Raw genomic sequence first — 15,474 nt, 5'->3', positions numbered from 1 at the left:
ATAGTTCATTACGCAATGTTATACTTTTCCAACTATACTAACTGAGAATAGCTCCACGAACTTATCATAGATTTCTTTACATGTTTCAAGTTTGGAAACATAAGGAATGAGAGGGTCCTTGATGGATTCTATCAAAATCCTTGAGCCCTTGTTTCATCCTTATTAAACTTTGCTAGGGCTTGAGTTTGTTCCTTGGAAAGAACAGTGACACTCCTTTTGATGTAGTCTAGAAGTTCATTTTCTTTGAGAAGTAGATCAGTCATCTTTTTCCATGCAAGGAAATTAGCAATCCCAACCAATTTGTTTCTTTCCTTGAAAAAAGACATTTTGATATTTTCAGAAGAGGACATAAAAATACTTACTTGAGAGTGTTGGTGATGAAGAGATTATTGATTTTGGGTAGCATCGGATGTGCTCTAGCTCCGAAATTTTGTGGAGGGGCTAGAACACATGAGATCTCCAGAACCCAGAAATCGTTTGGAGAAATTCCACTCGGGGGAGGAGTTATTTAAATAATAAATATTTTTAATGGATTCCTAAGTCTAAACTTAGGAAAATAAAAATATTAATGTGTACTAATAAAATATGCATGAGAAAGTTCTAAGTGACGAGGATCAAGCCAGTTCTAATCTTAGTCATTGATTAAGGACTTAATCTCGGCCATTGAAGACTCAATAGGAAAAGTATAAGAGGAGGCTTGAGGGTCAATTGGAGACACACCAAGAGATCATAGAATTCGATTTTCTGGGGCGAGGTTTGCTGAGGAAATCGAGATAATGATAAGAGTTGTAGTGAGGGGCAGTTCAGCAAGGAATTTTCATCTGAGGATGAAGAATACATAGCAGAGAGGAAGCACAGTGTCGGGAGAGACAATGTAGGCCCTAGAAGGGATGACGCAGAAGCCGTAAAGTTGACGTAGAGGACGCAGTGAGACGCAGAAGTCACAGAGGTTGACGTTGGGCCTCAGAGGCAACGCTGGGGAGACTCTGTGGGGCAGACTGAGAGCAGATCAGTAGATTCTGAGTCAGGAGAGGGTAGCGCAACTCCCGGAGGAGTGACGCAGTTCTAGAGTAGTGCTTGGAGCAGCTTTCACTGTCCAGCACAGGGTACAGCTGGAGTCTCTAGATAGAGGTAATACTGTGTTATGAAACCAGTTCACAAAAAGATAGAAAAGATAGATAAATGCCTTAGAAATAAGCCTCTTCGAGGGAGCAACCTCCTTTACATTACACAAATGAACAATTCTTGGATGATACAAATGATAAGACCTCCTTTCTATATATAGGAGTCTAAGGGGTCATAATATAATCAAAGCTGACATAACAATAATAATGTAAGGGCACAATAATAACAATAGTGTGATTCTATGGGGCACAATAGTAAATATGGGGACTACATGGGTACAACAATATAATAAGGGAGTTGTACTAATAACAATAAGGGGTTACACTAGTAGTATAGGGGCCTAACATGCCCCTCTCCTTCAAAAAGTGTTGTCCTCAACGCTTGAGTAGTTTTTGATGCTTCTGTATAAAATTCTTGTCCTCCCATGTGGAATCTTCAGTGGGTAAGTTCTTCCACTTGATGAGATACTCTGAAATTGATCAATTTTGTTGTTGTCAGGTTCTTGTTTCTGTGACTGCTCCAGGTTCCAATATGATATTTCCTTCCTCTTCAAGTTCTGGCAATATTGTTTGAATTGTGATCTTCTGCAACTTTTGAATGAGTGGCCATACTTCTTCGTCCTTCTTCCATTCATCCCTTGCTTCGTTTATCCAATCTAGTTGGATAATAGAAATAGCACAAAAAAATGCTTCCACATCCTCATCCTTTCTTGAGAGTGCATCTGCAACAAAATTTTGCTTCCCTCTTCTATAGATGATGTCAAAGTCATAACCCAACATATTTGTGACCCATTTTTCTGTTCTTCTAAAGATAATAGTTGTTCTAAAAGATATTTAAGACTATCATGATCCATTTTTACCTTGAAGAGTCTTCCCATTCGGTGAGGTCATCGTTTCTTAAGTGCATGTAGTATTGCCAACATTTCCTTCTCATAAATAAGTTTCTTGAGATGTAGCAGTAAAAATACCCAATCACCTACATCAAAACATTTTTCACTACGATGTTGATCTACCTGTTGTTTCATTCAATTTTTCAGCAAAGTGGCGTTATCATTTAAAAGTTGGAGAACTTGTTGTTGATGCTCAATGTGATCTTTCACTGCTTGAACCTTTTTCTTCTTGATATGTCCTTCTATTTTGAGAGTTTGAGGAGTGGTAATTTCTTCCAATCCTTTACAAGATATGGTCGGATTCATTTCTTGATCCTCGTTGTGATCTTTCACTTCTTGAACATTTTTTTCATGATATGTCCTTCTATTTGGATAGTTTGAGGAGTGGTAATTTCGGCCAATGCATTACAAGATATGGTTGGATTCATTTCTTCTTTCTTGATGCGATCTTTCACTTTTTGAACCTTTTTCTTCTTGATATGTCCTTCTATCTTGAGAGTTTGAGGAGTGGTAATTCTTGCCAATGCTTTGCAAGATATGGTCGGATTCATTTCTTCCCTCTCTGGGGTTGGGTCATGGCGTATATCCTCTTCTTTTGATGTTTCTTGATCATTTTCTTCCTCCTCTTCATACTCTATGTAAAATAATTTCTTCTCAGCACACTTATGACCTTTAGTGCATTTTCTATGACAATTGTAACAAAGCCCTTTTTCTCTTTTTTCTTCCAATTGTTGTGGTGTAACCCTCGTAGGTTGTGGAAGGCTAGGAGAAACAACACTTCCATCTTTACAGTTTTGAGGGGTAGAATTCCTTGTTGCCATAATTTTGCTTTCAAATTTTCTTGCCAACCCGAATGCCTCCTCCAATGAATCAGGTTCCAAAAATGAACCTCATGTTGAAAGTTATCTTTTAAAATCCCTACGAAGACATCAATCCTTTGCTTCTCTGAAATATAATTTACCCTTCTATTCAATTTTTGAAAGTCCTCAATGTGCTCTTCCATTGAACCCTTTTGTTTGAGATTTATCAATTGGCTAAAGAAGGAGTTTCTCTTTATATCCTCATAATGTGCTATCATTTCCTCCATGAAAATTGACCACGTAACAAGTGGTTTATGAGAACAAAGCCCTTTATACCATAAAAATTGATTTGGTTCTAAATATGAAGATGCAATACGTACCTTTTGTAATAATTGCACCTTGTGTAGATCAAAATATTTCTCCATCTGTAATATCCAATTTACCAGATCCTTGCCATCAAACTTCCTCATCTCACTTTTTCTTAATTTTAGGAGCTCGATCTTGAAACGACTGTAACTTTGTACTTGACTGTAACTCTGTACTTTCATATCTTTAAGTTCTGAAATTGCAACCTGCGGTAGCCCTCTGCGTCCTCTTTCCAATGCCACTAGTATGATCGAATTTAGATTCTCCAAGAAAGAGTTATGCACAATCTCCCAAGATGACTTGATTATATACCTTTTCAAAAGAGTGAACTTGTATGAAGTGCCACGTGTCACTGTTTTGACCTTCGGATCTAAAAACTATACGCAGGAAACTACAGTCCGTCTTGTTTCGGTAACTTTTTACAAAATTTTAATCTGATGCTCAAAACAAAAGATATGAGGATTTTCCCCAGGTCACCTGTTTGGAATGTAATTCGAGACTCTGCAAAGAGGCCAACTTCCTTAGATCATATCTCCGCAAAGATTGCGTGAAAAGCTCTTAAATTCGGACCTGAGGTTCAGAACGAGTTTGGCCCAAAGGGGTTTTTTTTTAACGTCTGAAATGTCGCAGAAAAAAAGTTATAGCGCAAATGCCACAATGACATGTTTGGAGCAATGAAACCCTAGAATCCAAAGCTCTGATACCAAATGTTATGAAACTAGCTCACAAAAAGATAGAAAATATAGATAAACGCCTTAGAAATAAGTCTCTTCGAGGGGGCAACCTCCTTTACATTACACAAATGAACAATTCTTAGATGATACAAATGACAAGACCTCATTTCTATATATAGGAGTCTAAAGGGTCATAATATAATCAGAGTTGCCATAACAATATTAATGTAAGGGCACAATAATAACAGTAGCGGGATTCTATGGGGCACAATAGTAACAATATGGGGACTACATCGGTACAACAATATAATAAGGGGGTTGTACTAATAACAATAAGGGGTTACACTAGTAGTATAGAGGCCTAACATACTGTCAAGGATATTTTCTATTTGGTGAGCCATTTCTGACACCCTAGTTGTATTCATGAAACCTAATTAATAATACAAACCCTCTATATGTTGCACCGGTTTTCCCGAATTAGGTTTTTTCGAGGACAATTGTCCAAAAATAACGATGTCCCTTGTGTTATTGTCTCTGGTTATTTTAGTGCATGATCTGTATATTTGTGAAAGTTGCAATAGTGTTTACTTTGATGTTTATGTAATTAAATAACTTGTTAATGTAAAGAACAAGTAGGAGATTATAAACCAGTAATTGCAGTAGTGGTTTTTGATGTGTTAGATTGGAGAATTTTCACAGATATCTAGTTGCTTCCTTAAAGATTCGATGACTTGACTTCTTATATCTTGGAGTTCTTCAAGATGCTTCCTTCAAGGTGCCTTATGAGAGACTTTCTTGGTGATGATAACTTCTCACTGTGTAGATATGGAGATCTTTTAATGATGGGTCTGGATCCAAGTACCTTCCTTTCAAGATGATGAGTGTTTGATGTAAACCCTTCTTGGATGAGCCTTCTTGTGGATGCCTTAAGATGGAAGGCTTTCTTCTTTCTTTGTTCCTAGGATGGTAGTTCTTCTTGATGGATCTAGGAGAGGAGATGGTAATCCTCCTTGTTTTTTATGGATTTGGAACCCTTGCTTGTAGATCTCATGCTTCAAATTCTATTTTCTCTTGAGATGTCCCACCTTGATGTGTCACCTTAGCTCTGATACCATGTTGAATAATCTAGGGCATCTAGGTTATAGTGAGATTCTTCTTACGATGATAACAATTTGTGAAGTACTTTTACTTTTCTTATTAGTACAATCTTCTCTTATTATTATTAGTATGTGTTTTCTTACTTCATCAAACAATTACCAAAACAAAAGGAAACAAAAATACAAGATGTTGGCTCTCAGCCAGGGCAAAACCTCTCTCTCCTAGAGGAAAACCCTTTTGCAAATTTCTCTTATTGAAGCTTCAATTGACGAATTCCAAACCATAGACCCTTGACCAGTAGATCATCCAAGGCCAAGACACAATCTTCTCTTCCTTTTTGTCCTTCAATCAATGTCTTCCTCTGCTTTGCACCTTGATCTCTTCCTTCGCACTTCTTCCGGCAACTGAGGGCTTTTTTTCCAACAACTGCAGAAACCCTAGGTCTCCTTAGAGATCTCTTCTTTGGAGTCTTCCTTTCCTTCTCTACTTCACTTGGCAATCTTCCCTTTCCTTGATACTTAGGCTAGAGAATGAGACCTTCCTTGAGAGATACTTCCAAGTTGAGAGGTTGATCCTCTTACCCTACTTCAGGTCTGATTTCTTCTTGCACATGTGGTTGATTATGGCACAAGATTTCCCTTCTAGCTTGCTCCCTTCCTTCGCTTGAGGTGGGACCCACTTTGCTTGATATGGAGTCTATTTGAGACCTCTTTTTGGCCCAATTGAAACTTGTTGGAGGGCTGCAATTTTTGACTTGTCGCAACAACAAAATGTCCTTTTCCTTCATGCGTATAACAGAGAGGAGCCCTAAAATAGTCCCAAAACTTCAGAGCTTTCTTGCTTTTTTTTGCACCTCTTTCTTGCCTCTATTCTTCGTTGATTTCAGACATCACTTGATGGTCTGATTGTGAGGTCAAATGGCCCTATATATAGGAGTTTGTCCCTCCTTTTGGGTCGACTTGAGCTAGTGAGGCCAACTTGACTTTAAGTGCACCAAAATTCATTCTTTGAGCCGACTTGAAGAGGAGACTTGTCTTTTCTTTGGAGGATCACTTTTGACACATATCTTTGACATAGTTACATAGGTTACATAGTGTGACATGCCCTCAAGGGGTTTTCAATAATTATATTGACTCTTTGACTTTCCTATGGGCACTCAAACATGTACTTGACCTATCAAATGGGCAAGAAACCCTTTCTTGATCATTACAAAAATAATAATTCTTTTCTTTTACAAGTGCAAAGATCAAAATTACATTTATGAAGACCGAACCTAGTTACACTTTCTTCAATAGGTCGAGTCCAACAATGAAAGGGGCAATCCTATGGCAAGACTTTTCTAAGAATATTTCAACCTTCATAGCCTTTATTTGAAGTATTTCAGCCTCCTTGAATCAGTTCTAGAGCACTATTTTTTCGACCCTTAAAGAAGAAAGTAGAGGCTCGTTGTTGATCTTTTACAACTAGTTCTTAGGCATATCCCCAATCATTTGTGGCATCTCTTGACGCTGGATCCAATGTCACATTAGGCACACTTGTGTTTTGTTTACGCAAATTTAACATAGTCATTATCTGAAGACTTTCATTGAGGGTTTGAAGTGTTCTATCGTTGGGTCAATCAATTAAGTATTGTAGAAGCACCCATACCTATTTGACCCTCTTGTCTGACCAATATATTCTGACTTATTCAGTAGCAACGTTAGACCTTATTTGATGAACAAATGATCGTTGATATCTCATGAAGTAAGGAGATTGAAAATTGTTCAGTGGTCGAAGTTAATCCCGTGGCATTTTGCAACATTGAGCATCAAGATTGTTCAAACCCAAACGATCCCCCTCATGCTCAGTCATCATTAAATGAAGATCGACGTTGAGACGTCAACCTGGGAACTCAATCTCCAAGTATGTTCTAAAGTTAGGAAAATTTTGGGCTCATATGTTTATGATGTGGAGAGAATGATTGCGAAACATTCACATGCATTTTCATGACTTCTATGAGGCTTGCCTTATCCATCAATACAATTTAGATGAACAATCATATATATTTGCCAGTTCATCAACTTTTGAAGAATTGAATAAGATGAGCAATCACATATATTTTCCAATTCGTCAACTTTTGAAGAATTGAATAAATGTGGATACGGCTCAGTATTGATTCTAAGTGGAGAGACCAGTATGTGCAAAGCTGTGTTAGAGGCATTGTTGATGGCAGAAACAATATTTCCTTGATATTGTTCAACGTACACTAACATGTGGAGACAATATGAATACTTGGGATATGAGTTCCTCGATGTGTTCCTTCATCTGTATCATTATCAGCGCATATATATAGATTCATAGTTTGAACTTCTTATGTAAAACAAGCCGACTTATGGAATCTTATTTATTTATGGTGATGATATTGAATAAAATCTATACTAAAACCCTACAGTGTAATTATCAGTAAATATTGAGTGGCAATAGAAAAGGAGGAAATTTACAGGCATCAAGCAGTATCAATCCTTATTCAGTTCTAAGAAAAATCAGCCATCTATCTCAAAGCCATCGAATAAAATTATTAAAAGCAATAGCCCAAAAGGATTATTGCATCTGTACATACTACCGGAAAAAATGATGATGATATATATCAGATGAGCCATCTTATGGAGAGTTTCTGTCTTACAACAGCTACAGGCATCAAGAGGCAAAAGCATCTGGAAGAATCTGATTCCAGAATCAATATTTCTTCTATTGAAAAGCTTCAATACTGTAACTCGCAAGTAGGAATGGTCTTCCTGAAAGTATAAAGACCTACAACTATCAAGGATAGAACCCGGTAAAGATTTTTGGTCATATGCAGCATCAATCCTTCTATGGATGGCATTGCCCTATGTATGACATCTCAACAAAGGAAACTCCGCATCATCTATGTTCCCTATTTTAGTCCAGCATCATCTATGATATCATTACAAGTCCAGTAGCCGTGATGATATGTTGATAACAGTGTTATAGTCTTGTTCACAAACAAAGTTGTGAACAAGACAAATGTAAACTTTGGATAGCCTAATTTTCTTTTAAATCATCTACTATGAAGAAGTTGCCAGAATCTGTCAGTTGCAACACCTTTATGATAACAGGCGCAACTCACTAGAAGCTTTCATTCTTAAAAGATCAACTAGGAGAAAAAGTGGATGGCACTTTGGAACAGTTCATTGTATCAATCCCTACCAGCATGAAAACAAAGGTACCTTGAAGAAAGTGTGTGACCTCTTGAACACGATGAACAAAAGACCCTGATTTTGGCATCTTGGTTGCTTTAAGTCAAGTCTTATAGATATATTGGGTAAATTGATACGCTGATAGCTCTCATCTTGCAATGAAGGATCATACAATTTTGTTGAGATAATCTCATAAGAAGATTTCTTCTTCCTAGGTGAAGAAAAGGCTTCGGAATATTTCTTGGATCTAAAGCTTTCTAGAGGCTAGTTTCTCTCATATGAGAAACTCTTGATTGAAGGATAAATAACCATCTAAAACAAGTCTTCGAAGGGAGCTATAAAATCCTCGACATCATTGCTTGTCTGATGATTTTCAATAAAAGCAAGTCATGTCAGTTGGGTAAGATAACTATAATAAAGGTTGCATATAAGCTACATAATTGTGATTGGATGATTTTTGGCACATGACATAAAGGATTAATAACACATTGCAGTTAGCTCGATAGTTATATTTTGGGCGAAGTTACTTTCCCTATATTCAGAGGGAGATATGATGTTGACTTATGATGCATGTCCTACACAAGAGGAAACTGAATTTTATAGTCAAGTTTTCCTTCAAAAACAAGTTGAAGGACATGGATAGACCTTATTAAGAGGGTCCCAGTTGAACATTGAGCTCTGGGAGCTCCTGGGTGCCTGGGGTACTTATTGATGCGATGAGCAACCATAAGGTGAGTGGTTCACCTTCCCCTATAGGTATGCTAGGTACAAGGTGAGTGATTCGCCTTCCCCTGTGATACCTCATGTTGATATATGACGCATAAGGTGAGTAGTTCACCTTCCCCTGTGATACCTCATGTTGATATATATGATGCATAAGGTGAGTGGTTCGCCTTCCCCTATGGTGGTTGGCATGTGTGTAGGGTGAGTGGTTCACCTTCCCCTACGATTGATGAGATATGCATAGGATGAGTGGTTCACCTTCTCCTATGGCATATGAGTAGGGTGAGTGGTTCACCTTCTCCCGTGGATACCCCAGTAAGAGATGCATATAAGAATATGTTGGTTGTCACATGCAGACATGTTAGTGGGACATCGTTCATCCTTTCCCTACATGTAGGATGTTCATTCCATATGATCGACAGTTGACATGTCAGTGGGACATGGTTCATCCTTTCCCCACGTGTAGGATCCTTCCTACAATTGATGGTTAACATGCATGTAGGACGTGGTTCATACTTTCCCTACTCTTAGTGGTTTGCATGCATGTATGATGTGGTTTATCCTTTCCCTATGTGTGGTTTGTAGCATGTGGTTTCTCCTTTCCCTACAACGTGTGATTGTGACATGTGTTTGTAGGATGTGGTTTATCCTTTCCCTACGTGTGGTTGTGAGCAGGATGTGATACATTCTTTCACTGTTGGTGTTCCACTATCATTTTATCCATGTAGTCCAGGACACATGGGAAGTACCTCTCATTTGGCCAATGAGTTGGGAAAAGTGGTTAGTGACCATAGCACTACCGATGGATGCATCATGTATTGTCATACTCCCTATGCCTAGGATGCATGATGTTCTACAACTTGATCTGGGATCAACTCTGATTGGGTATCTACCCCTTGACTGACTTATGTCAATGGAGAGTGATAAGGTCTTGTGACTCACTCTCAATCGATTCTTCTTCATTATTCATATCAGTGTTCATAAGAGATGAGATTCAGAGATGGTACATGACATTAGGATGGCATGAGGATCAATGATGATGGATGGATTGGCAGGTGGAATTCTCCCTCGTTGAGAGGGAGTGTTAAAATTGGCAACTAGGGCTAAATTCCTCTTTGCACAGCTCCTTGGGAAAAAAAAATTGTGGCATTGAATTCCTCTCTTCGAGAGGACCAAAATCAACCTAAAGATCATCAAGTTTGGACAGGGAAAAATATGTTTTTGAAATTAAGTCCACACATGTGCAAATTGTTAAGGTCGGCTTGGAGTAAACATAATCAAATAGAAACCCTCTCCAAATCCTATAAAAGGAAGTCCCCTCCATCATCATTACACATCTTTCTCTCTCTGAAATGGCTACAGAAGGAAGATAGCTCCAGCGAAGGAGGAAGGACTTGATTTTTGTCTCGATTGGGCTACATGACGGACCGAGTTCCTCTGGCAAGAGGTCGAGGCTGTTAAAGGCAAGTTAAGGCTTGTTTAAATATTGTTATGGGATTTTATATTTCGTATTACAAGTCCAAGTTATCCATGAAGATGACCGCAGACATAATGAAAGAGTTGGATTGTTTAAGGGTTGATTTTATGGTGTGAAATCCCTCTCCCAAGAAAGTCGCATCTACAAGAAGTCTCTCTCAAGTAGGCCACATACCTTATCCTTCTTAACAATAGGCCGAGAAGACAAGTTACCACCCAGGCATACTGCAAACCTAGTTCAGTTGGCATGGAGACTTATTTAGGGTCTGGATCAAGCTCATATTAGAAGTTGAAGGAGGACAAATCAACATGAAAGGGGGTCGATGTTGTAGTAGGTTGTTTGAGGTGTATTTGTAAGGGCTGAAACGTTGTGATTCATGCCCTAACCAGGACCAACAAGCAACGAAAATCCAACCCTTGTCAACATAAGATATGATGTTCTCATGTAGTCTTCAGTGATAGATGAATGGTTGACCTGATTGAAGCAATTCCTTGATAGACATGTATTAGCCCTAAACAGTCAACTTCTACAATATGACATCAGCTCCAAAATTGCATCTATGGTTCAGGACAGTGATAGTGGCTCTCCTATTATTCTATTCAAGCTTGACCTTGAATTATTGTACTCTCTCTCTCTCTCTCTCTCTCTCTCTCTGCTGAACACTCGACATTAATAATAAGAAGAATTGATCAAGGGTTGTCCCCATCTTGGGGTTTTTCCCTGGCTTGAGCCATTTCATGTGTCCTCTTGTCTTGGCTTGTCCTCTGCATTTCATTTATGTTCTTTCTTCAGTTACTGTCAATGTGATAATGATTGATGTGATTGCTAATGAAAAGGAATGAAGTGATAATAGGCCTATCATGGAAAATTGAAGTTATTTTCCTAAGCAAAGAACATGTTAACCTAAAATTAGCATGTTCTTAGAGCTCAGGTAAGGACAAACCCAAGAAAGAAAGAAATCACTAAAAGAAGGTTGTTGACAAGTCTCCATACTTTCTTCCCCTGCAATATGAAAGTAAGGCTTCATGAAGTAAAAGAACTCTCAAATTAACTAGAAACAAAGTGAAGGATGAAATTTATGTACTTGTGGAAGAAATTGATGAAAAGTCAATTAAAACTTTTTTAAAGGTTACGCTTGTGTTCCTTTATTTTTATTTTGTGTGAGGAATCTTCACAGGGCATTAATCCTTGCTGGACAGTGTCTGCATATCTCTCTAAACAAAATGTTGGTTTGTTCTTTAAGTTTCGGTATTGTTGGAGGGATCAAAGTTATGTCCCAGCAAAAGAGGAAGCTCGGTTCTTTGTTAAGGCACAACTCTACAACTTGGCAAGTTCCTTGTGGCCATAAAGTAATTTCCTGTGGCATCGTGTGCAGATCTGATCTAGGTGTTTCGGTCCTCCAAAGGACAGACCTAAGACCTTGATATGAAACCAGCTCAAGAAAAAGATAGAAAAGATAGATCAATGCCTTAGAATTCAACCTCTTCGAGGGGGCAACCTCCTTTACATTACATAAATGAACAATTCTTGGATGATACAAATGAAAAGACCTCCTTTTTATATATAGGAGTCTAAGGGTCATAACATAATCAGAGCCGAAGTAATTTCCTGTGGCATCGTGTGCAGATCTGATCTAGGTGTTTCGGTCCTCCAAAGGACAGACCTAAGACCTTGATATGAAACCAGCTCAAGAAAAAGATAGAAAAGATAGATCAATGCCTTAGAATTCAGCCTCTTCGAGGGGGCAACCTCCTTTACATTACATAAATGAACAATTCTTGGATGATACAAATGAAAAGACCTCCTTTTTATATATAGGAGTCTAAGAGTCATAACATAATCAGAGCCGACATAACAATAATAATGTAAGGGCACAATAATAACAATAGTGGGCTTCTATGGGGCACAATAATAACAATAGTGGGCTTCTATGGGGCACAATAGTAACAATATGGGCACTACATGGGTACATCAATATAATAAGTGGGTTGTACTAATAACAATAAGGGGTTACACTAGTAGTATAGGGGCCTAACATGCCCCTCTCCTTCAAAAAGCGTTGTCCTCAACGCTTGAGTAGCTCTTGATGCTTCTGTATAAAATTCTTATCCTCGCATGTGGAATCTTCAGCGGGTAAGTTCTTCCACTTGCTGAGATACTCTGAAATTGATCGATTTCGTAGCTATCGGGTTCTTGTTTCTGTGACTGCCCCAGGTTCCAATATGATTTTTCCTTCCTCTTCAATTTTTGGCAATATTGTTTGAATTGGGATCTTTTGCAACTTTTGAATCAGTGGCCATACTTCTTCGTCCTTCTTCCATTCATCCCTTGCTTCGTTTATCCAATCTGGTTGGATAATAGAAATAGCACAAAGCGATGCTTCCACATCCTCATCCTTGAAGAGTCTTCCCATTCGGTAAGGTCGCCATTTTTTAAGTGCTTCTTGTTTCATTTGATTTTGCACCGAAGTGGCCTTATCCTTTAAAAGTTGGAGAACTTGTTGTTGATGCTTGATGTGCTCTTTCACTGCTTGAACCTTTTTCTTCTTGATATGTCCATCTATCTCTAGAGTTTGAGGAGTGGTAATTTCTTCCAATCCTTTACAAGATATGGTCGGATTCATTTCTTGATACTCAATGTGATCTTTCACTTGAACATTTTTCTTCTTGATATGCCCTTCTATCTTGATAGTTTGAGGAGTGGTAATTCCGACCAGTGAATTACAAGATATGGTTGGATTCATTTCTTCTTTCTCGATGTGATCTTTCACTTCTTGCACATTTTTCTTCTTGATATGTCCTTCTATCTTGAGAGTTTGAACAGTGGTAATTCTTGCCAATGCTTTACAAGATATGGTCTGATTCATTTCTTCTTTCTCTGGGGTGGGGTCCTGGCGTATATCTTCTTCTTTTGATGTTTCTTAATCATTTTCTTCCTCCTCTTCATATTCTATGTAAAATAATTTCTTCTCAGCACACTTATGACATTTAGTGTAATTGCTATCACAATTGTAACAAAGCTCTTTTTTCTCTTTTTTTTTCCAATTATCGTGGTCTAACCCTTGTAGGTTGTGGAAGGCTAGGAGAAACAACACTTCCATCTTTATAGTTGTGAGGGGTATGCTTCCTGGTTTCCATAATTTTGCTTTCCACTATGTCACAAAGCCCTTTTATTCTTTCCAATTGTTGTGGTGTTGCTCTAAAGAAGGTGTTGCTTTTTGTATCCTCATAATGTGCTATCATTTCTTCCGTGAAAATTGACCACATAATAAGTTGTTTACGAGAACAAAGCCCTTCATACCACAAAAAATGATCTGGTTCTAAATATGAAGATGCAATACATACCTTTTGTAACAGTGGTACACCATGTAGATCAAAATATTGCTCCATCTGAAGTATCCAATTTACTGGATCCTTGCCATCAAACTTCATCATCTTGATTTTTCTTGATTTTAGGAGCTTGATCTTGAAACGACTGTAACTCTGTACTTTTGGATCTTTAAGTTCTGAAATTGCGACCTGTAATAGCCCTCTGTGTTCTCTTTCCAATGCCACCAGTCTGATCCAAATTGGATTCTCCAAGAAAGAGTTATGCACAATCTCCCAAGATGACCTGATTATAGACCTTTGCAGAAGAGCGAACTTGTATGAAGTGCCACGTGTCACTGTTTCAACCTTTGGATTTGAAAAATGCATACAAGAAACTACAGTCCGTCCTCTTTTTGTAACTTACGAAATTTCAATCTGATCCCTAGAGAGAAAGTTATGATGATTTTCCCCAGGTGACCTGTTTGGAATGTAATTCAGGAGTCTACAAAAAGACCAACTTCCTCAGATCATATCTCCGCAAATATAGCGCGAAAATCTCTGAAATTCGGACCCGAGGTTCAGCGCAATTTCTTCTCAAACGGGTTTTTTTTTGCAACTTCTGAAACGTCGCAGAAAAAAGTTATAGCGAAAATACCACGATGACCTGTTTGAAGCAGCGAAACCCTAGAATCCAAAGCTCTGATACCAAATGATATGAAACCAGCTCAAGAAAAAAATAGAAAAGATAGATCAACGCCTTAAAATTCAGCCTCTTCGAGGGAGCAACCTCCTTTACATTACATAAATGAACAATTCTTGGATGATACAAATGAAAAGACCTCCTTTCTATATATAGGAGTCTAAGGGGTCATAACATAATCAGAGCCGACATAACAATAATAATGTAAGGGCACAATAATAACAATAGTGGGCTTCTATGGGGCGCAATAGTAACAATATGGGCACTACATGGGTACATCAATATAATAAGTGGGTTGTACTAATAACAATAAGGGGTTACACTAGTAGTATAGGGGCCTAACAGACCTACTCTTGGTTTCCTAAGTACGGATTTGTCAATAGTTTGTTTTAGAACAAGAATGATGGTTGAGATTTCTATTCATCTTTCTAAGCAACTTTTTGCAAGTCCATGTTATATCAAGGATTGCCTCAAGGCTCTTACACTCTAAGAATATGCAAGTTAGAAGGTCAAGTACAACAATGAAAGGGGCAAGCATGTGGCAAGACTTTTCTAAGAATATTTCTACCTTCATAGCCTCACAATACTCCCTTGCAGGGTGCTCTTTGTAAAAGAGAAATCTTATAACCACTATCAGCCTCATTCAAGGATGCATGTTGATTTTTGATATTCTAGTTTTTCTATCATGCTTGTGGTGTCCACTTTTGCAACACCTTTTCTAAAGTGATTTATTTAATAAAGGAAACATTTTATCCCAAAAAATTGACCCTAAACGCTTACGTAAACTACACTCCCTTCAATATGGAAAGGAAACTCATATTTGCAAAGCATTTCTTAAAACATGATTCTCAATGCCAAGCCCTATTTTAAAAGGGAAAAGCCATGGACACATCTTTTGAATACCTGTACCCTTTATATTTACAAACCAGTCAGTGCTGATATATTCGGATTCTAATTAACATAATAACATTGGAGAGCTATAAAAGATTCCAAATTACAACGCATATCTATACTTCATAGCATTTTTAATCAAAATCCGCCAATATATATTTAATGCATCGTCATTAAAAAAAATATAATCTCCTCACATTACAATGTGAAGAAAGACATAACCCAT

Source organism: Pinus tabuliformis, chromosome 1_1 (assembly GCF_031772625.1).
Source record: "Pinus tabuliformis cultivar Carrire ecotype Pingquan chromosome 1_1, CPIR1, whole genome shotgun sequence".
In the NCBI taxonomy this organism is placed as follows: domain Eukaryota; kingdom Viridiplantae; phylum Streptophyta; class Pinopsida; order Pinales; family Pinaceae; genus Pinus; species Pinus tabuliformis.
The sequence above is the reverse complement of the archived record's forward strand: the minus strand, read 5'-3'. Positions refer to the sequence as shown.